Source organism: Panulirus ornatus, chromosome 44 (assembly GCF_036320965.1).
Source record: "Panulirus ornatus isolate Po-2019 chromosome 44, ASM3632096v1, whole genome shotgun sequence".
NCBI classification, from domain to species: domain Eukaryota; kingdom Metazoa; phylum Arthropoda; class Malacostraca; order Decapoda; family Palinuridae; genus Panulirus; species Panulirus ornatus.
In genome coordinates, this window is record NC_092267.1 from 8,716,292 (window position 1) to 8,738,720 (window position 22,429).

Here is a 22,429-nt window from a genome sequence, read left to right on the forward strand (position 1 = left end):
CGCCTTCCTTTACGTAACCTAAGACAACATTTCCCCTCGAGCTGGGGGGGGGGGGGGGGGGGGGGAATGGCCTAGCTATTGCTAAAAAATAAAGTCCCCCCAAAAGATCTTTTTTCTCTCTCTCTGTGCGAACCAACAGATTACAGTGATCACGACTTGAGACAGGAGAAAATTGTGAAAGTTTTTGAATGTTTAATCCTGCTAAGGCCAGGGTAGAGAGCCAGATGACTTCATTTGACATCACCAGCCACCCGAGTAAAGGGGGGGGGGTATGCCACATCAGCTGACGTCATCAGTTGACATCACCAGGATTTTCATACGCAAATGTGCGTATTATGAAGCTCACCGTCGTGGGTTTACAGAGATAAACGTGCGTATGAAGTATTGTACGGAAGTCTGATGTCGGCTTTGTTTTGAATCAGTAACTTTCGCACGGGTAACTGGCGTAGCTGATAATTGAAGCTTCTCATCATACAGCTGGCACGTCTGTCCAAACAATATAAAGTCAACTTAGGATATACAACTCCACCTAGATTGATGTGATGCCAGTTAGGCGTGAAGGCGACACCTGGTAACTATTTTAATTCGTGGCTGAGTGGTCAGATGGCGCCACAATAAACACCTGTCGTCTTCATGTCGTCTGATCTGTTGACATCTTGTTTCGACAGCTTCGACAATGGAGGTGACGGCTCATATCATGATACGAAGTCCATGTGGATAAAATAGCTACGCTGTAGAAGTAATTAGGTTACATACATACATCGTAAGATCCACAGGTTTCCAAAAAGAAAAAAAAAAATATTACGAAAGGTTGAAATTTAATGTTAAAATATACTGTCACACAAAAATTACATAATGGTCAAGTGAATATTTGATCATTTCTCAGAGTTCTGATGTTGTGACATTTCGGGAGTCGGATGTTAATTTGTATTGGCATTTAGTAAAAGCGATCTTTCATTTGCATGGCGAACGAAAATATTAGAAAATGGAAAAAAAAAAAAGGGGAACGAATTGTCAGAACACTTCAAGCTTCTTCCATGAATTAATTCATGATGAAAATGTCATGGATTCGTGTTAAGAAAAGAAAAAAAAAAAATGATATCCCAATCTTTGCCTCTCTCTCTCTCTCTCTCTCTCTCTCTCTCTCTCTCTCTCTCTCTCTCTCTCTCTCTCTCTCTCTCTCTCTCTCTCTCTCTCTCTCTCTCTTCCAAAAGCACTCCCCGATGGCATTTTGTTTAAGTCTAGCAACGCTATCCCCCCCATTCTCCCATACAAGTTATGATCTTACCCGAAAGATGGCGTTGGCTCCTGGCAGCTCCTGACGTCTCCCCAGAAACACAGGTAACCCTGGGTTAGTGACACGTCTTGGTATATACAGGTTTCTTCCTCAGTCTACCACCTCTCAGTACATCAGAACTGTGGCGAAGTGTGCACCCCCCACAGGGTCTCTTGTGTTTTTACAATTTTTTTTCTTTTTCACGGTGTTTACGCGGTGTTACCTCGGTTTCTTTGACGTCGCGAGTTATTTACATACGCGGGAATATTATGAACAGTGGCTGATGAGCGTAGGGACATTTACATCAGGTTTTACAGACATTGTAAGAATGGAAACAACCTGTTGTTGGGTGTGTGTGTGTGTGTGGAGGGCCGGGTGGCGAGAGATGGTCACACAGCAGATTGAGGCCGGTGATTACAGTGCTATACAACTTCACCGAGGAGTCATACGGAGGAGGAATAATGGACCTTAGTGTGGTAAGCCAATTTCTTTTCGTTTGAATTATTGACTTTTTTGTTTTTACTAATTGTTTACGGTGAGTGGGCGAACTAGACAGTGAGAGGTGCGACATAATTATTTGGCATTATTTCGTTTTTTTGGTCTATTTTCATATATTTACATTTTGCGTTTAAAGAAATTCATAGTTCGTACTAAGTGAATGGTTTTTGTTTTCTATAGGCTATATATAAACCGTACATATTTGCAAACGCGCGTTGGAAATAATTTTATATAATTTTTCACACGGCGAATCCTACAGAAACATGTATTTTTCCACGAATTTCTTCTTTGAAGTAAAATCTAGATGAGAGGTCTCGGGTGGGTCATTTTGATGAAAAAGATTATATATATTTTCTCTCTCTCTCTCTCTCTCTCTCTCTCTCTCTCTCTCTCTCTCGTGACGTATTTCACCGAAAAAAGATCTTAAAAACGTGTTTGGGGTCAGACCTGAGCGTTGGGTAGGTAGTATTCAGCTGAGGTGGGTAAGTGTTAAGAGCAGTTTGTACTTCCTCAAAGACGTGATATCGCCATGAACAGCTGACGGCAGTAGGAGGAAGGGGGAACCTCGTACACGAGCGTCGACGATGTGAAGTATGGAAAGAACGTGAACTCTCTTTGCCTTCCTCAGTGGTGGATGTTACTACAAACACCAGTTTGGATTTGACCCCCGTCACAGCGGGTCCCCCCAGAGACGGAAGGGGAGGTGTGTGTAAATGTAACTCAGTCTTGAGACTAATTACCGTCTTCCGTGTAATTACCGTCTTCCGTCTAATTAACTTCTGTAACCCTCCGCTTGAATTACCAAGAGATGGGCAGTATATTACTCAGACGATTGGACTGATCTCAAAAACCTTATGAAAGTGATTCGATTGACATGTCGTAGTTCGATCAAATAGGGATAGCTATTAATGATTCGATCAAATGAAGGTAGATATTAATTATGCTTAAAGGTGGAATAATTACTCGATCAAACGAGAACCAGTGGAAGTTATGCGTAAAGGTGGAATCGAACCAACGTTTGTACGATAAAAAAAAAAAAAGGACGCAAAGCAATTCGCCCAAAAATTCTCAGATTACATCGTCTTGAAGCAAACATAGGAGTGAATGCTTGGCTTCCCTATTGAATTATGAACCCCAGTACTGCAGTGTAGTCAGACTGGACTGCTGGCGATGCTGGTTTAATGTTCACTGTGCTTGCTCGTAGCTGTTTGTCGAGTGTAGATTAGATGGTGAAAACTTGATGGATGTGTACTTGAAGAAAACGAGGAGCGGCGGAGAGGGGGAAGCGAAGAACTTTTAAGGGGTGACTATTGTATGATTAGGAGAAGAGGGATTTGGGTTGTATTGAATTCGTGTTGATCAGTCCCTGAAGAAGAAACACGTAGGATATATATATATATATATATATATATATATATATATATATATATATATATATATATATATATATATATTCCTATGAGTTCACGGGGAAAATGAAACACGATAAGTTCCCAAGTGCACTTTCGTGTAATAATCACATCATCAGGGGAGACACAAGAGAGAAATATAAGTCAGCTGATAGTATATATATATATATATATATATATATATATATATATATATATATATATATATATATATATATATTGATAATGTTTATGTTTCCGTCAAGCTCACCGGTGGCGAAACTGGATAGTAAAAGTCATTTAGTGAGGTACCACAGGCTGGGGTCTTTGCTCCTATCATATTTGCAGGTCCTGATACAATAATATTAACCTCCTGACCCTCTGTACTCTGTGCCTTCACTTCCTCTCCATTGTCAACATCTACTACCATTGCCAGCATCTACCACCGTTGCCAACACATCTGCCATCGTTGCTAACACACTGCCACAGTTGCCAACACATCTACCACCGTTGCTAACACACTGCCACAGTTGGCCAACACATCTACCACCGTTGCCAACACATCTACCACCATTACCAACATAGGACTTTTGGTTTTACCTTGAAGGGTCGAGTCAAAGGTCAGGCCATCATACTTAAGGATCGTACCGTCGTGCTCAAGGAACGTAGGAACGTACCGTCGTGCTCAAGGAACGTAGGAACGTGCCGGATTTTAAGCCTCACAAAAGAAACAGTAAAATACGTAGCAGAACGTGAGCACGTAGAGGCTGGTGGATCACGAACGCATCATGGTCGACATCTCGTGTCCTGGAGCATAACTCTGAGGTCCCTATAGCCCGCCAGGGTCGCTGAGGTGGCGGTGGTGTGGTAGGGACGCATCCAACCCAGGCGCTGGAAACCGTCAGGAGTGAAACCTGGGAGTCTTGTGGGCTGGTGTAGATATAGCAACACAATGTAGTCAATAGAAGTCTAACTTGGTCATATATATATATATATATATATATATATATATATATATATATATATATATATATATATATAGATATAGATAGATAGATAGTGTAACAGGATATAGTTAAATAAGATATTTAACCTGTTAAGATCTATATGATTCAGATGAATAGATGTATTTATCTGTTAAGAAAACAAACACACACACACACACACACACACACACACACACACACACACACACACACTGAAACATGGGATAAAAACTAATTAGCAGTTGAGCCAAAGAACTGGGTGGTTCGGATGGTCAGAGGTCCCAGACTCTAATTAGTCTCGTCCAGACAGCATAGTTACGTGGTGGAGTGAACTTCGCCGTTGGCTGTTTTGGCATATCGCTCGTTGGTTATGGGATTAGGACGACTTAATTGCCTTTTAGATGCGTCTGTGCGTATGGGGGTTGGGGGGTTGGGGGGCGTGTCTACAGTGCCAGGGGTACGAACCCTGTGAAGTAAGTGGTTGGAAACGACCCCATTACCCATCTTCTAGCACAGAAAATGAACTCAGCGTAGAAAATGGCTAAGAACTGTGTAAAGAGAATGAGAAATGAAGGAAAATCATTGAGGAAACTCTTGACAAATGGAGTTTTTTGATCCAGGCTGGGAAAAGAAAGAGAAAAGTGAGAGTTTTAATTTCTCTGGCTTTAATGATGTCTCCGTCCAGGATGAAAACTTCTGATTTTGATTATAATTCTTGTTTTTTTTTTTATATATTTGAGGAGACGTTCACGATCTTATTCTTTTTTTTTTTTTTAGTTTATCTTGCGTGGTTGTGAGGTCCACACGTTCGTGGTCATGTAGCTATAACACCTTTGCTCACATCTACAACCCTTGGACGTAGTGGCTCCCTACAACCCCAACACATCGTACAACCTTCACCCATCGTCAAAGCCCCAAAGACCTTTCTGTGGTTTTCCTCTGTTTCATAACTCCCGGTTCAGCCCACTTCATAAGCACGTCGCCCCATGTATACCACATTGGCTCCGATTCACCTCTATCCCATGCATGCCTCACACCCTCCTGCATGGTGGGTTCCCCCGAGCACTCAAAAGCATCTGTCACTCCACCCCCTCCGCCTTTTCCTCTGTATCACCTCCTTGTTCCCTCCACTTCTGACATGTATTTAGCATCCTTTCCTCACTCATTCCCTCCATACCATTTCAGCACACTTATTCTTCACCTCTCTCAGTACGTACCCCTATACCACACGTCTCCATTTACCCGCGTCATCGTGTGGGGGGTAGATTCCTCAGCCGTGTTTTACAGATGTGGGACAGACAGACAGACAGACAGACAGACAGACAGACAAACAGATAGACAGACAGAGAAACAAACAGATAGACAGACAGACAGACAAACAGACAGACAGACAAACAGATAGACAGACAGACAGACAGACAGACAGACAGACAGACAGACAAACAGACAGACAGACGAGGCGCCTGTCAGTTTAGTATAGACTATAGCGTAACAGGCTTCGTGTCTGACCCCAGAGCTGTTGGCGTCCAAGACAACCTCTCTTCCAGGAAGTGGTGAGATAAATGAGGATAAATATTTTTATTTCCGACACGTTAAGTTCCACCCCTCCCCTCCCCACATCACCTGTAAACACAGGCCAGCAGGATCGCTAGTGTTACAACAGGAGCTACGTCGAAGAAACAGGTGGTGTGGGGGGGCCATCTGCTGATGGTCGGCTCCGACAACGGACCATCTGTTTGAGCCGTGTATCCCCGACGCATCGCATATGCAAATGAGTCGTGATTTGATAGGAGAGCGTAAGGAGCGTAACGCCAACCACGCCCGTAATTGCTGTTGGAATATTTCCAGGTTGTGAAAAAAAAAAGATAAATAAATCCCGTACATTCTCATTGATGAATTTCTCTCTCTCTCTCTCTCTCTCTCTCTCTCTCTCTCTCTCTCTCTCTCTCTCTCTCTCTCTCTCTCTCTCTCTCCCCGGCTCACTGTCTCGTGTATGATTATCATCTGCATCGTCTTAGATAAATCCCTTTACTTTGTACGACACCATAGTAAAGGAAAAAAAAAATATATAGTTGATAAATCCTCTTTGATAAATTTCCCTGCTGGTGGCCTTCATTGTTCTTAATAAATCCAATAAATCCTTTAGTATAGATTTCTTGATTGGTATCATTCACTAGCCACAATACAATTAATAAATCCACTTTTGTAGATATGCAGAATCGCTGTAATCCTGGTGACAGAATTATTGCTCTAAATCCTATTGTGTAAATCCCCCAATTATGTGTCAGTCAGCAGCCATAATGAATTTATTGAGCCGTGTTAACACTTAGTAATTTCGTTATCAGCCATTTGTTGCAATAATACTGGATATTGTAAATATAATTTACTTACAGTACATCCCATTTGTATGTAGATATGATTCGCTTATTATTGTCTCTGTATGTGTGTTAATCTGTTTGTCTGTACAGATCACATTAATCATATACGATAGATGTAAGATAGATACATGATAGGTCCCTATGATGCCTCCACGTTCTCTTTACCTGATTGGTTCGTTTGATATTGGGTTTTTTTTTCAACTATTTGGTCATTATGCAGCTCTTGTTTACTTCGTCAGTATTTCTTTAAGTTTGAATATTCGTTTTAGTATGAACCTCTCTTTAGTATCTACAATGAACTTGTGACCAGGTAATGCGATAAGATTTTTGTTTTGTGGTTGTTGATATCTTAAATATGTAGATGAGAAAATAAAGTATGATAAGGACGTGCGCGAAGGATCCACTCATAAATGATCACCTGCTAGCTCCTGTCGTCATACTTTGGACTTTGAAAACAACTGGTAACCAGAGAGATTTCTTACTCTGCCTGGCGTTCTCCACTCTACCGTCCACCAGTTTCATGCATCGTGGGGAGACGGGCTTAATCCGCCAAGTTAATCTGGACGAATAGGGGCAGTGAGGAGTTTTATGGAGTCGGGAGGTCGGGAGTGTGCGTGTGCGTGTGCGTGTGTGTGTGTGTGTATGTGTGTGCGAGTAGGAAGGGAAGAGGGAGAGTGGTTCTAGGTGAAGATAGGTCAGCTTCAAGGCTTTGTTACGTCACGGTGGCGGTTTAGCTGAGTGTATGGATGGGATGATGAAGGGAGTAATTGCGAGAGTTCTGATGAGGAACGAGTCTATTAGTGTGTTGAGGGTGGGTAGGCTTGTGAGGTGAATCGGATGCTGAGTGTAGACGACACAGCTCCAGTGGTAAACTCGAGTGAAATACTACAGAAGCTGGTGTCTCAGTATTGGAAGAATGTGTTAAAGGGGTTAGTTAAGAGGTAATGGGTTGAGAGGTCATTTTCTGTGAAGGCAGAGATGGGTGTATTTGATGGTATAGCAGTGTCGACGGTGATGTACGGATGCGAGCTGTGGTCTCTAAATGCAAAGGTATGGAAGAGTGTGGATGTGCTGGAAATGAAATGCATAAGGACAGTGTGAAGTGGGTTGGTCGAATTAAGAGATAATGGGGATGAAGATGGGTGTGGTAACAAGCGGAGTATATATGAGACAACTGAGGAAGCCGTAATGGTTTGGACATATGGAGGGGATGAGTGAGGAGACACCAAAAGGATCAATGCTCAGAATTGGAGGGAACAAGGAGAATGAAGAGACCGGGGACAGGATGGAAGGATGGATTGAATGAAAGACATTTTGAATTACTCTGGACCTGAGCATGTGGGAGGGTGTGAGGCGTGCATGGGATAAAGGGAACTGGAGTGGTGTGTTGTACAGGGGGCGACGTGATTTCATTAGGCTGAAACAAGGCATTTGAAGCAGTCAAGCGAAACAACGAAAAGATCTGAAAGCCTTGGGTCTGATTTCGATGTGTTATGCATGACACTTACAGAAAGTCGTAGATATATGCACATCCGTGCGCCGTTTCCTCCCCTGCCCCCAGCGCTACCTTACTAACAAAGGGAAACAGCGAAGACGCATGAAAGGGAAAAAAAGATTCTTATACTAATGTGGTTAAAGGTCGTAATGCAATTTAGCGTCTGGTTTATTGGCGTGGGGTCAGCCAGCTGGGCCGAGTGCAGCCGGGTTCAGTGTGTCCTCCACGACACCAGAATAAGAATGTTTAAAATTATTGGGGAGACGTCTGCAGGAGACGTTCCCAGAGAGAGAGAGAGAGAGAGAGAGAGAGAGAGAGAGAGAGAGAGAGAGAGAGAGAGAGAGAGAGGTGTCATCCGTAAAGAGTAATGTCCACAGAACAAAGTCATCAATATGTGATGATGAAGACAAAGACTGTGTGTGTTGGGCCACTTGTGCCACGACCGTGTGGGCTGTTGCATAATGGCGCCCCGTGAATGAACTCTCCAATTTCTTGGCTGATGAAAAGAGATTTCTTGGTTAATTGCCTTTTTTCGGCATTTGTAATGGTGAAGTCTTGCTTGTTTTCCGCCACAATTCTCATGGGTCATTACCCACCCCTTCCCTTCCACTCTCGTACTTTAATCCACCTGAGTCTCCCACTCACTTCCCTAAAGCAGTGGGAGGAGAGAACTGAGTTTGCAGTGGCAGATTACACTTGTGATTAATTACACAGTAGAGAATGGCGTGATGTTATTGTCGTGATTGTCACCAGAGGCTAAACTGACTCTTTCATTATATTGTTATGGGCTCATCCCTCACCAGAGGGCATTACTGGTGAGTGATGGTTGTTGGTTGTGAGTGTACATTGGTATCAAAATATGTTCATGTATACGAAGAGAAATATGATGGGTTTTTATAGGGTTCTGTTGCAGTAAATATCTGTCTGTCTCCCTACACACACACACACACACACACACACACACACACACACACACACACACACTATATATATATATATATATATATATATATATATATATATATATACATATAAACACAGGAAAATGAAACACGATAAGTTCCCAAGCGCACTTTCGTGTAATGATCACATCATCAGATTACATACAAGAAAGAAATATAACAGTCAACTTAAATGCAAGGATAACCGTTATATTTCTTTCATGCATCTCCCTTGATGATGTGATTATTACACGAAAGTGCACCTGGGAACATGTATTTCATTCCCCCGTGGATCAGAAGGAATTCACTTGATGGCGCGTTCAGTTGTGAACTTTTTCAAAGTGTGAAAATGATATAGTAGTTGTTGTTGTTGTTGTTAGAGCCGGCCCCGTGAAAGATAGGAAGGTTGTAGGAAGATTAAAAGCAAAAAAGGAGATATAAGGTTATACTGCTTAGCTGCTTAGGGGAAGAAGGAGGCATGATAACGGTCAAGCCTCAAGTTGTCGACCTCGACACGTACACTGTGGGAAGCAGCAGCTGCCAGCTGCACTCCTGTAGGTCCACACCTGACTCTGTGCCCCTGTGATGGCCTGCAAAGTGTATGTATTAGATTGATTGTGAGTCAGAGATGAGGGAAGCGGCTGCAAATGAGAGTGTTCTAGATACGTGAGAGTGGACGTGGTCAGCGAATGGAACCACGAGAACCGAAGTGAATCGTGGGATAGACCGATGCGCGAGATGTCTCGTTAACCGAGGCCAGGGTTCGGATCCCGTGTTCACAAGGTCTGGCACGAGATGAAAAGGATCCAAAGAATATCTGTCTGATGTCTTATGAGCCGATGGTAAACCTCAACGGGTCAGAGAACTAACATTACGGACACCGCTTGTCATAAATAAAGGTTGACAGAGGAGTTTGCAGCATTAGATACAACATTTCGCATTACTTTTTTTAATAAATATGTCAGATTGTCCTTACCTGATGTCGGAATGTCGCAGCTTTTTATTATTTGCTGTCCATTTCCGATATTGCACGCCTAAAGTTTTCGCTCATTGATATGATCACCAGTGAAATTCTCCCTCAGATCCATCAGTTACATATGATGAATATCCCTCGATCTTTATTCAGTGAAGTGGAATTATTTTGGCTCTGGGATATTTCGCTGCGTTTGAAATGAATGTTGAATCGTGTGAGTTTTGAGTCGTATATTTTTTTTTTTTTACCCTGTGGTGGTGTAGCGGTTAACCCTCCCAGCTGTGACGCATTCACGGGCCCCGCCCAGGGTCGAGCGCATAGGTTCGAACCCAGGTTTGCTGCAGTCGGTCCACAGTCAATTTGGCTTTTCATCATCCGCCCTTTGGGTGATCACATGTTTACCAAATGGCGTCCTAGCTACGTCTCTTCGATGTATATCAACTGACTGTTATATATATATCTCATGTGTCTCCCCTGATGATGTGATTATTACACGAAAGTGCACTTGGGAACTTATCGTGTTTCATCTTCCCCGTGGACTCATAGGAATATCTTGATCACGCGCAAAATTGCGATCCTTTCCTATATATATAGGAAAATAAATATATAAATAATATACATATATATATCAGATTTGCCACTAGCAGACTTCCATATCTATGATTTATATCACAATCGACATGAACAACATTCACTTTACCCATCAGGTACAGCTGAGAACAGACACAAGCTGTAAAGCTTAATATTGCAGCAACTTTACCTCAGTGATCCTTAACTTCTTAAAGCTTTGAAGTTTGGCCTCGAGTTTGGCCAGATAAGCTGTGGGGGGGAACTGCACTTTAGCCCAAGTTTATCTTGGTGGGTGTTTATGTGGTGGGTTGGAGAGGCTTGGTGGTAGCTGTGGTGGTGAAAATGCCACCCCTTTTGTGGTAGAGATGTGGTGGGTGGTTCTCGCTCCCACGCTGCTTGATCGTATTTCCGTGTGTTCAAGGGTCGTACCGCCGTGTGTTCAAGGGTCGTACTGCCGTGTGTTCAAGGGACTTGCTGCCGTGTTCAGTCGTCGTACCACCGTGTGTTCAAGGGTCGTACCGCCGTGTGTTCAAGGGCCGTTCCGCCGTGTGTTCAAGGGCCGTACTGCCGTGTGTTCAAGGGTCGTACCGCCGTGTGTTCAAGGGCCGTTCCGCCGTGTGTTCAAGGGCCGTTCCGCCGTGTGTTCAAGGGTCGTACCGCCGTGTGTTCAAGGGCCGTACCGCCGTGTGTTCAAGGGTCCTACTGCCGTGTTCAGTAGTCGTACCACCGTGTGTTCATGGGTCGTAACCCTGTGTTTTAAGGGTAGTTCTGCCGTGTCCAAGAGTCGTAGTACTGTGTTTCAATCGTACCGCCGTGTTTAAGGGGTCGTACCTCCGTGTTTTTAAGTTTCGTAAAGCCTTGATTTAAGGGATCGTACCGTCATGTTTAAGGGTAGTCCCAGTCGTGTTTTTGAAGGGTCGTGCCGCCGTGTTATTAAGGAAACGACCGTCGTATTTCAAAGGGGATCTTACCGCTATGTGTAAGGATCGTACTGACGTGTTTTCTGGGTCGTACCGCCGTGTTTTAAGGGTCGTACTACCCAGTTTAAGGAAGGGTCGTGCTGCCTCGCCTCCTGCTTAGCAGGTTCAAACCTAACAAGACTCGCTCAGAACAGCTTTACATCCACACGTGGTTAAGATCATGTCGTTACCGAAGATGTCAAAATGTCTGTGTTTGTTTGCCGCTCATGGTAAACAAAGCGTACCCCAGTTCACCAAGAATTGGTCCTTTACCCTGTAAGGTTGGAGAGGCTGAAGTAAAATGGTCCTAAAGTTCAGATTTACTGAAGAGAATATATATATATATATATATATATATATATATATATATATATATATATATATATATATATATATATATATATATATATATCTTTTCTTTTTCTTTCATACTATTCGCCATTTCCCGCCTCAGCGAGGTAGCGTTAAGAACAGAGGACTGGCCTCTGAGGAAACATCCTCACCCAGCCCCCTTCTCTGTTCCTTCCTTTCGAAAATTGAAAAAAAAAAAAGAGAGGGGAAGATTTCCAGCACCCCGCTCCCTTCCCTTTTAGTCGCCTTCTACGACACGCAGGGAATACGTGGGAAGTATTCTTTCTGCCCTATCCCCAGGGATATATATATATATATATATATATATATATATATATATATATATATATATATATATAGATATATATCTTGGCAGAGGAATCTTTCACTCATTTTTCCGATATATCTCAGAAGCGTGAACGATTATAAGCCGATTTACACAGATTTCACGATGAACTTCTTCATCGTCTGCCGTCGTCTTAGGCGATATCATAAGTTCGGAAGATTTGGAAAATGATGACATAAATGTGTGATGAAACATGAGATTTTTCATGACCTGTAGACTATGATTAATGCGTTCTTAACCCCGTGTATATATATATATATATATATATATATATATATATATATATATATATATATATATATATTGGAAAGGATCACAATTTTGCGCGTGATCAAGTATATTCCTACGAGTCCACGGGGGAAAAATGAAACACGATAAGTTCCCAAGTGCACTTTCGTGTAATAATCACATCATCAGGGGAGATACAACATAGAGTTACATTATCATCATTTCTATCTATGTTCCTAAAGGCATTACGAATTTGCAGTTCAGAGTTAATTGATGATGAGTTTGGGAAGATATATTCTATTGGATCTAAGTTAAAGTACCCTAGATCTTTCATTGATAAATTCCTTAAGTTAACAAAGAAATCATTTTATAGAGTTGAACCCAAACCTCCCATTGACACCAAGAATCTTTTAGTTCTCCCTTTTGATAATGATTTTACTTCCCATGTTGCTTAAATCCTTTAATGTAAATGTTGACTTCAGCAACAATAATACTATAAAGAATATCTTAATCAGCAGCTCATCAGAAATTTCTCCTCGATGCATCTATAAAGTGCCATGTAGAAATTGTGATAAATTTTATGTTGGTCAGACTGGTAAGGATCTTTCTGTTAGACTTAAGCAACATAGATATAGTATAAGAACAGGACAAGAATCAAATGCCTTGTTTGATCATGTTAAAAACTATGATCGTTGTATTGACTGGAGTAATGCCATCTTAGTTATTAAATCTAACTCTATTACCGCGAGAAATATCATTGAATCTTTAATCATTAAATACACAAAGAATTATAACCTTAATATCAGTGAAGGTCTATACATATTGGATAGCTTTATTGTTGATAAGATTTGTAAACAATTCCCTTTCTTGTCCACATAATAAGTTCATGATACGCTTGTTTAGTCTGTCTTTGGACAGTCACGTGTTTACCAAATGGCGTCTTAGCTACTTCTCTTCGTTGTATATCAGCTGACGTATATTTCTTTCTTGTATCTCCCCTAATGATGTGATTATTACACGAAAGTGCACTTGGGAACTTATCATGTTTCATTTTCTTCGTAGACTCTTAGGAATATATATATATATATATATATATATATATATATATATATATATATATATATATATATATATATATATATATATATATATGTGTGTGTGATTGAATACGACAGTGAATTTACAGATATTAATCTTCTCTTTTAGAGAACATGAAAATAAGATTAATAACAGTTAGATTTGCTGTTGTGTTCAGTTCTATGTACATATAGTAACTGATTTTCATGATATTTGTAAATTTCTTATTTTAACGTTCATACGAAGAATACAGAATCCCATATATATATATATATATATATATATATATATATATATATATATATATATATATATATGCCCCTGTTGGTGGTTTTGATATCGTGTCATAAAATGTTATATCGTTTTTATCCTGTTATTCTCATGCTCTTAACATTTGATATACCATATTAGGTTACTGGGTTATATGACCTTAAAACATGTTATTATATCGTGAAGTATATGTTGCCAGGGTGGCTCCTCTGTGTGTGTGTGTGTGTGTGTGTGTGTGTGTGTGTGTGTGTGTGTGATGGAGAAGTGCATCTTTTCATCTTTACTTCTCCATCAGTGTGTCATTCATCTGTAGGACAGATTTCAGTGGATGTCTCATTCATTCTTCACTACACTTGGGCCTGATTGTTATTCATTTATGAATGTTTATCTTTTTTTTTAGTTTTTCATGTTTGCTGAATAGATCTGAGGGTCATATCAGTGAAGAGTATGCTGTGTTCAGGGTATACCAGAGTGTGTTATGGTGACAGGGTATACCAGAGTATGTCATGGTGACAGGGTATACCAGAGTATGTTATGGTGACAGGGTATACCAGAGTATGTTGTGGTGACAGGGTATACCAGAGTATGTTGTGGTGACAGGGTATACCAGAGTATGTCATGGTGACAGGGTATACCAGAGTATGTTATGGTGACAGGGTATACCAGAGTATGTTATGGTGACAGGGTATACCATAGCATGTTATGGTGACAGGGTATACCATAGCATGTTGTTGTGACAGGGTATACCAGAGTATGTTATGGTGATAGGAGAGGTGGACGTAGTGATGTCAGAATTATTATATGTTGTGAGGTCATGGGGATGATCAATAGGCCTGTTCGATCCCGATGGATGTGTTTGTGAGGGTTCGATCATGAGGGAAAGGCTCGAGTGCTTGTATGTTGTTGTTGTTATTGTTGTTGTTGTTGTTTATGTGTTTATTTGTTGAGAGATCCATTGATGGTGGAATAGCGTGGGAAGGGGACGTTGAAGGCGCATGTTCTCTCTTGGGAGGAATAAGAGATAACAAAAAAAAGGGGAGAGAGGAGGAAGAGAGAGCATGAGAGAGAGAGAGAGAGAGAGAGAGAGAGAGAGAGAGAGAGAGAGAGAGAGAGAGAGAAGGGGGTAGTGGAAATAGGCAGACAATGGACATAGAGTAACAAATTTCTCTCTCTCTCTCTCTCTCTCTCTCTCTCTCTCTCTCTCTCTCTCTCTCTCTCTCTCTCTCAACACACACCTGCAGGAGCGTGATGCAATCAAAATCTATGAAAAAAGTGTCCTTCGCCCCACCACAGGTTGAGGCAGACTCGGTAAACATGTATGCAGAATACAGAGCGAACGATTCACAAACAATGTTGGCGGGCGCGAAAAAATTCTCTATTCACGACGCAGCTCCGCGCCCGTGTGCGCGAAATCATTTCGCGCTCTTGTTTTGACGGGCCAACTTCCAATGGCTCTACCAGCCCCTCCTCCCCCCCATCATTCACTGGGTCGTTGACCAAACCATCGCTTGGGAGAGAGAGAGAGAGAGAGAGAGAGAGAGAGAGAGAGAGAGAGAGAGAAGTGCTAGGGGTGACCTTGGTGTATCTGTGGATGACCTCATACGTGTGGGTGACCTGGTGTGTGGGGGTGACCTGGTGTGTATGAGTGTGGGTGACCTGGTGTGTGTGTGTGTGTGTGAGTGTGGGTGACCTGGTGTGTGTGAGTGTGGGTGACCTGGTGTGTGTGTGTGTGTGGGTGGGTGTGGGTGACCTAGTGTGTGTGTGTGTGTGGGTGACCTGGTGTGTGTGTGTGTGGGTGTGGAACCTGGTGTGTGTGAGTGTGGGTGACCTGGTGTGTGTGTGTGGGTGGGTGTGGGTGACCTAGTGTGTGTGTGTGTGTGGGTGACCTGGTGTGTGTGTGTGTGTGGGTGACCTGGTGTGTGTGGGTGGGTGTGGGTGACCTGGTGTGTGTGTGTGTGTGTGGGTGGGTGTGGGTGACCTAGTGTGTGTGAGTGTGGGTGACCTGGTGTGTGTGTGTGTGTGGGTGGGTGTGGGTGACCTGGTGTGTGTGTGTGTGTGGGTGGGTGTGGGTGACCTAGTGTGTGTGAGTGTGGGTGACCTGGTGTGTGTGTGTGTGTGTGTGGGTGACCTGGTGTGTGTGTGTTTGGTTAACCTGGTGTGTGTGAGTGTGGGTAACCTGGCGTGTGTGTGTGTGTGTGTGTGACCTGGTGTGTGTGTGTGTGTGTGTGGATGACCTGGTGTGTGTGTGTGACCTGGTGTGTGTGTGTGTGTGTGTGTGTGGATGACCTGGTGTGTGTGGGTTGAGCCAGTGCTCACGTCAGCCCAGGTCAGGTCTGTGACCCAGGACACAGGGCAATTATCAGTACTTACCTCTGTTTTACGAATATTCCTCTCACAACCCTCGAATATTCCTCAATATTACCAATTTTTCATACGACTGTCCTGGAATTATCGTGTTTCGAATATCGAGTTTTCGCCTTTGTTTCACGAATCTTCGTCTCTATCCACGAATATCCTTCTTTCACAAATATTCGTTTCACTGCCCACAAACACTCGTCATACTATCCACGAATATTCACATCAGTATTCAAGATTATTCACATCCCTATCGAGGAATATTCACATTAAGAATATCCACCCTCACCATTCATGCATATTCTTCTCACCATCTACGAATATTCCTCTTCCTCTCCACGACCACTTGGCCCCCCCACTCTCCACAGATATTCCTCTCTTATGTCCGCTGGGGATTTCTTTTTCCAATCCACATTTTGTTCTGTGCAAAGGGAAAAAACTCCCCCGCGGGCTACGTGACTCCTTCAAGTTAGGGATGGAGGAGGCAAGAGAGAGAGAGAACCATGGATGTAAAAAAAAAAAGGGGGGGGGGTGATTTTATTGGCATATATAAAAAACAAAACGAAAAACGTTTTACATAGGGTTTGAATGCCGAAATGGGTCGTTCACAATGGGTTTGACGGGGCGAGAGAGAGAGAGAGAGAGAGAGAGAGAGAGAGAGAGAGAGAGAGAGAGAGAGAGAGAAGAGAGAGAGTCGTTTACGAAGGGTTTGAATGTCTTTCAGCGAGGGGAGGGGGTAGTGTTTACATGGGGGTTTAATTGGCTTAGAGGCATCGGTTTACCAAGTGGGTTTAAATGCGGAGGAAGTACCATTTTCAAAGGGCTTACATGGCAGGGATGTATCACTTACAATGGTTTTAAAAGGCGAGAGAGCGTTATTTACGAAGGCTTCAGGAGCGAGAGTGTAAAAGAAAACACATTTACAAGGGAAGGGGGTGTTCCCCCCCAGGCCCAGCACTGTGTCCACCTGTGTAAACAGAGATGTGCGCTCAACACTCGATGTCAATTCTCGGTTGAGTTCGTGGCTCAAGATGACCAAGGAAGAATGTTGAAGATTTCCCACTGTTGACGTGGAATTGTAAGGCTGAATGATTTAAGATTATACTGGTCACATGACTGTCATGTTGAGGGTAGTAGTAGTATGTAGTAGTAGTGGTAAGTAGTAGTAGTAGTAGTGGTAGTGGTAGTAGGAGCAAAGGTAGTAGTTGTGCTAGTAATAGTCATGGTATGTATAGTGTGATAAGTATACAATGGTACTAGTTGTTGTAGTAGTAGCAGTAGTAGTAGTAATTGTAGTAGTAGCTGTAGTAGTAGTATGTAGTAGTAGTAGTAGTAGTAGTAGTAGTAGTAGTAGCAGTGGTCATAGGAGGAGTAGTAGTAGTGATAGTAGTAGTAGTAGCAGTGGTAGTAATAGTAGTAGCATTGGTAGTAGTAATAGTAGTAGCAGTGGTAGTAGTGTAGTAGTAGTCATAGGGAGTAGTAGTAGTGATTAGTAGTAGTAGTAGCAGGGGTAGTAATGTAGTAGCTGGTAGTAGTAATAGTAGTAGCAGTGGTAGTAGTAGTAGTAGTAGTCATAGGAGGAGTAGTAGTAGTGATAGTAGTAGTAGTAGCAGTGGTAGTAATAGTAGTAGCATTGGTAGTAGTAATAGTAGTAGCAGTGGTAGTAGTAGTAGTAGTAGTCATAGGAGGAGTAGTAGTAGTGATAGTAGTAGTAGTAGTAGTGGTAGTAGTAGTAGTGGTAATAGTAGTAGTAGCAGTGGTAGCAGTAGTAGTAGTAGTAGTAACCTGTAGATGTAGAAGCAAGGAGCCATCTTCACTACGTCATACACCACCACCAAGATCACAACATGTTTTGCCCACATTATGTTCCAGGAACTTTACCCATTGTCTTGTTTTATGAGGCGTGTGTTCCACCTCACCCGCTCACTCACACTCACGACGGCTCATAATTCCTCATTTGTGTGTTTTGTTTATGACCTTGGGATAAGATCATGGTTCCAGACATGAATTGGTAATGTATGATTACTGTCAGAGGAAATAGATGAGACCCGTTGTTCACCATTGAACAGTTTTCTCTAGTGATGTATGTTCAGGATAGATAAGCCAGTTGTTCACCATTGAACAGTTCTCTTTAGTGATGTATGTTCAGGACGGATAGATGAAGCCAGTTCTCTAGTGACGTATGTTCAGGATAGATAGATGAGGCCAGTTGTTCACCATTGAACAGTTTTCTCTAGTGATGTATGTTCAGGATAGATGAAGCCAGTTGTTCACCATTGAACAGTTTTCTCTAGTGATGTATGTTCAGGATAGATAGATGAAGCCAGTTGTTCACCACTGAACATTTCCTTCGAGTGTCGTATACGTTGGGATAATTTCAGTTCATTTAAATTGGGATACGGTTGAGTTCCCGAGACATACATTAGGATTGAGGAGATCGGATAGACACGCTAATGTATATATTAAGTGCCGGCCTTGCCGGGGATCGAACTCGGGCTAGTGGATTAGAAGGCAGCAACGCCAACCACTACACTGCTAAGGTGCAAATCCTCTGGGGTCGTATGCAGAGAAATTCTTAGATTTCTGCTTATTTTTATGCTTATCTCAGCAAGTGACTTAAGTGCCACACAGAAAAGGACTAAGCACGATGCTTAGCAAAACTTAAGCATAAGATTTAAGAAGTATGAAATGCAGTTTGGGTCAAAATATTTGTCGTCTGCTAAGCAAATACTTAAGCGTAGGGCAGCTTTCAGAAACATGCTTAGCAAAGTTCTTACAGTTAAGTAAAATTCTTTGTGGTTAAGCATACTTAAGCATTCTAAGAAATTTTCTGCATACTGCCCCTGATGACGTGGTCGAGTTCAGACTCCCCGCTCCACCTGGGCGGAACCAAAGTCATATTCTACACCATTATACACCAAGGGCCGCCCACACCTGCACATGTCTGCCCTCAAAAGCGAGTTTGTGCCGATGGCTGATGCAGAATATAATCCCAAACACATCGACCAGAGACGTGGAACGCAATCCCCCACGCATCGACCAGAGATGTAGTACATAATCCCCCACACATCGACCAGAGACGTAGAACATAATCCCCCACACATCGACCAGAGACGTAGAACATTATCACCCACACATCCCCACACATCGACCAGAGACGTAGAACATAATCACCCACACATCGACCAGAGACGTAGTACATAATTCCTACACACATCGACCAGAGACGTAGAACATAATCCCCCACACATCGACCAGAGACGTAGTACATAATCCCTACACACATCGACCAGAGACGTAGTACATAATCCCCCACACATCGACCAGAGACGTAGAACATAATCCCCCACACATCGACCAGAGACGTAGAACATAATCCCCCACACATCGACCAGAGACGTAAGGTCAACCTAAGCTTGGGTATGCGCAGTGAGCCAGCGCTACGGTGTCTGTCAGGTTCCCATCCATGTCCCCGGGTTGCTGCCTCTCTTCTCCATATCGCCTCTCGCCCCCCCCCCCCCCCCCCCCGGACGTGGGGACGTGGATGAGCACGCCAGATTCAGATACACTTTGATCAAATGATGTCACGGGACACATAAGCTTATCAGATGTACGGTGGAGAAGACAGACTTCGGTAGAAGCCACCAGCGTTAGGGAGACAGAGAGAGAGAGAGAGAGAGAGAGAGAGAGAGAGAGAGAGAGAGAGCAAGGAGCGAGTGAGAGCGAGGTTAAAAGACGGGAGGAACAAAAAGAACTTGGAAAACAATGTTGCAAAGAAGGAGGAAGATGATGCAGAACTTTTTCATCTTAAACTTCATCGAAAGTCAACTGTCGGCTGAAGGACCCGGGTAAAGAGGCGAGGGAATCCAATTGGAAGACTTGTAAAGATGTTCGAGAAGTTGAACGACGAAAGTTCAAAAAATGATTTTTTTTTTTTCCATTGTGTTCTTCTATTACATTGGAAGACAAGATAACCTGAGCATCAGTGGGGTGGCGCGAGGAGCAAGTCTTGGGAAGTATTAACTTTGCTGAATAAAGACGTAGACAGACAACAGAAGCCTGTGTAGAGCTTACGGTCATGATGATTGTTTACACACACACACACACACACACACACACACGCACACACACACACACACACACACACACGCACACACACACACACACACAAACATATATATATATATATATATATATATATATATATATATATATATATATATATATATATATATTTTGTGTGATCGGGGCCTGAACATGCAGGAGGGTGAAAGGAGGGCAAGGAATAGAGTGAATTGGAGCGATGTGGTATACAGGGGTTGACGTGCTGTCAGTGGATTGAATCAAGGCATGTGAAGCGTCCGGGGTAAACCATGGAAAGCTGTGTAGGTATGTATATTTGCGTGTGTGGACGTGTGTATGTACATGTGTATGGGGGGGGTTGGGCCATTTCTTTCGTCTGTTTCCTTGCGCTACCTCGCAACCGCGGGAGACAGCGACGAGGTATAAAAAAAAAAAAAAAAAAAAAAATATATATATATATATATATATATATATATATACCCAGCCTAAGCCAGGTACCCATTATATCAACCAACTCCTAGAGGTGGCTGAACAGCTTGGTTGACTGCGGACGGACTGCCGCAACCAGGATTCGAACCTATGCGCTCAGAACCCTGGGTGGCCCGTGAATACGTGTGTGTGTGTGTGTGTGTGTGTGTGTGTGTGTGTATGCAAACCCTCGCAGTCCACGTTATGCATGTCCGTTCTCTTTGAAGTCTTTGTTTACTCCGGCAACACAGACCTGCGTGGCCTTCTTCCCCGCACACATATTGATAAACCGGGAACTGAAGTTTGCAGAGAAAATAAACGACATTGTCGGACGTTGAAGAGGAACATGAACTGCTAACGCTGTGGGGGGAACCGTGAGCGACCACAAGGAAACGGGAAAGCGCTCTTAAGTCCTGACGTCGCAAGAGATGACGCAGTGCAGGCGGCGGAGGCTCACCTGGGAAAGGAAAGAATGTTCGACGATGGGAATTACAGGATAGCCAACGCTCAGGATCGCTAGGCGTGTGCTGCGACGAGAGAGAGAGAGAGAGAGAGAGAGAGAGAGAGAGAGAGAGAGAGAGAGAGAGAGAGAGAGAGAGAACTGTCGAATGAGCAATATTTCCCCCTTATCAACTTAAGACCGAGTGTAGGTCAGAGAGCGAGCGAGAGAGAGAGAGAGAGAGAGAGAGAGAGAGAGAGAGAGAGAGAGAGAGAGAGAGAGGGAGAGAGAGAGGCTTGAATAATATCAGTGTGGTTGTGAGATAGGTTGACGGATGTGGAGGAGGAAGATCAGGTGCATTAGTGGAATGATTCGGTGGATCATATCACTCTTAATGGAATGGCCGAGATGGTAGTAAGGCGTTGGGGGGGGGGTAGTTTGGTAGTGGGTGGTTAGGTTGGTAGGTGGGGTGGGTTGTAGGTAGGTTGGTAGGTGGGGGGGATGAGATCTGCTTCGCGTATTGTTGGGGCTCTGCTGTCATCATGTGGGTTGAGGCCCTTCATGTGTTGTCATATATGCGTGTCCGTATGTCTGTGTGTGTGTGTGTGTTTGTTTGTTTGTTTACTTATTAATGTATTTTCATATGCCTGTGTTTGTTTGGTTATGTCAATATGTATAATTGTGTGTGTGTGTGTGTGTGTGTGTGTGTGTGCAGCTTCTGTATTCCAACCGCTTTTTTTCCTGTGGCTCCCGTGTGGTGGTATTCTGGGCGTGGCTAGCGCGTCGCTCTCACCGCCCGTCTTCTGTGGCGCTTTACACAACTGAGGCTCCTCCTGGACTGACAGGAATCCATATGTGGATGGTTCTGTGGTGAATTACTGCAGTATCTTTACCTTGTATGTTTCTTACGTAGCCTGGGTGTTGCAACGCCCTTTCCAATTTGCTTCTACACCAGACTCCCGTTCACGTTCTGTATGAACAGGTCTGTTCGTACGTTCCTTCTGTACGTTCTTTATCCATCTCTGTGTTGTCATGAACGTATATGAATTGCTACCGTATCTTTACCTTGTATGTTTCTTACGTAGCTTGGGTGTTGGAACGCCCTTTCCAATTTGCTTCTACACCAGACTCCCGTTCACGTTCTGTATGAACAGGTCTGGTCGTACGTTCCTTCTGTACGTTCTTTATCCTTCTGTATGTTGTCATGAACGTATGTTGTCTTCCTGTCACGTTTTGACAAGCTCCTCCGTTCTACGTACAGCGTGTCCTAATAGTTCGCATTGACCGAACCATCCATTTGGCCCACACCCAACCCGGGTGTTCATCCTCTTCTGGAGGCTAGTCGATG

At 43.2% G+C, this 22,429-nt stretch overlaps 1 protein-coding gene across 4 annotated transcripts in view; it reads left to right on the forward strand.

Moving 5' to 3' along the window:
* The first annotated feature begins 1,613 nt into the window (after positions 1–1,613).
* The window catches only part of Hpr1 (THO complex 1-like protein Hpr1), a 189,037-nt gene continuing 168,221 nt past the window's right edge, over positions 1,614–22,429 (forward strand). For all 4 annotated transcript variants that reach the window (XR_011715813.1, XM_071687745.1, XM_071687746.1 and 1 more), the window contains exon 1: positions 1,614–1,752. The gene's annotated coding sequence lies outside the window, so the exon portion shown is untranslated. The remainder of the gene's footprint in view (positions 1,753–22,429) is intronic.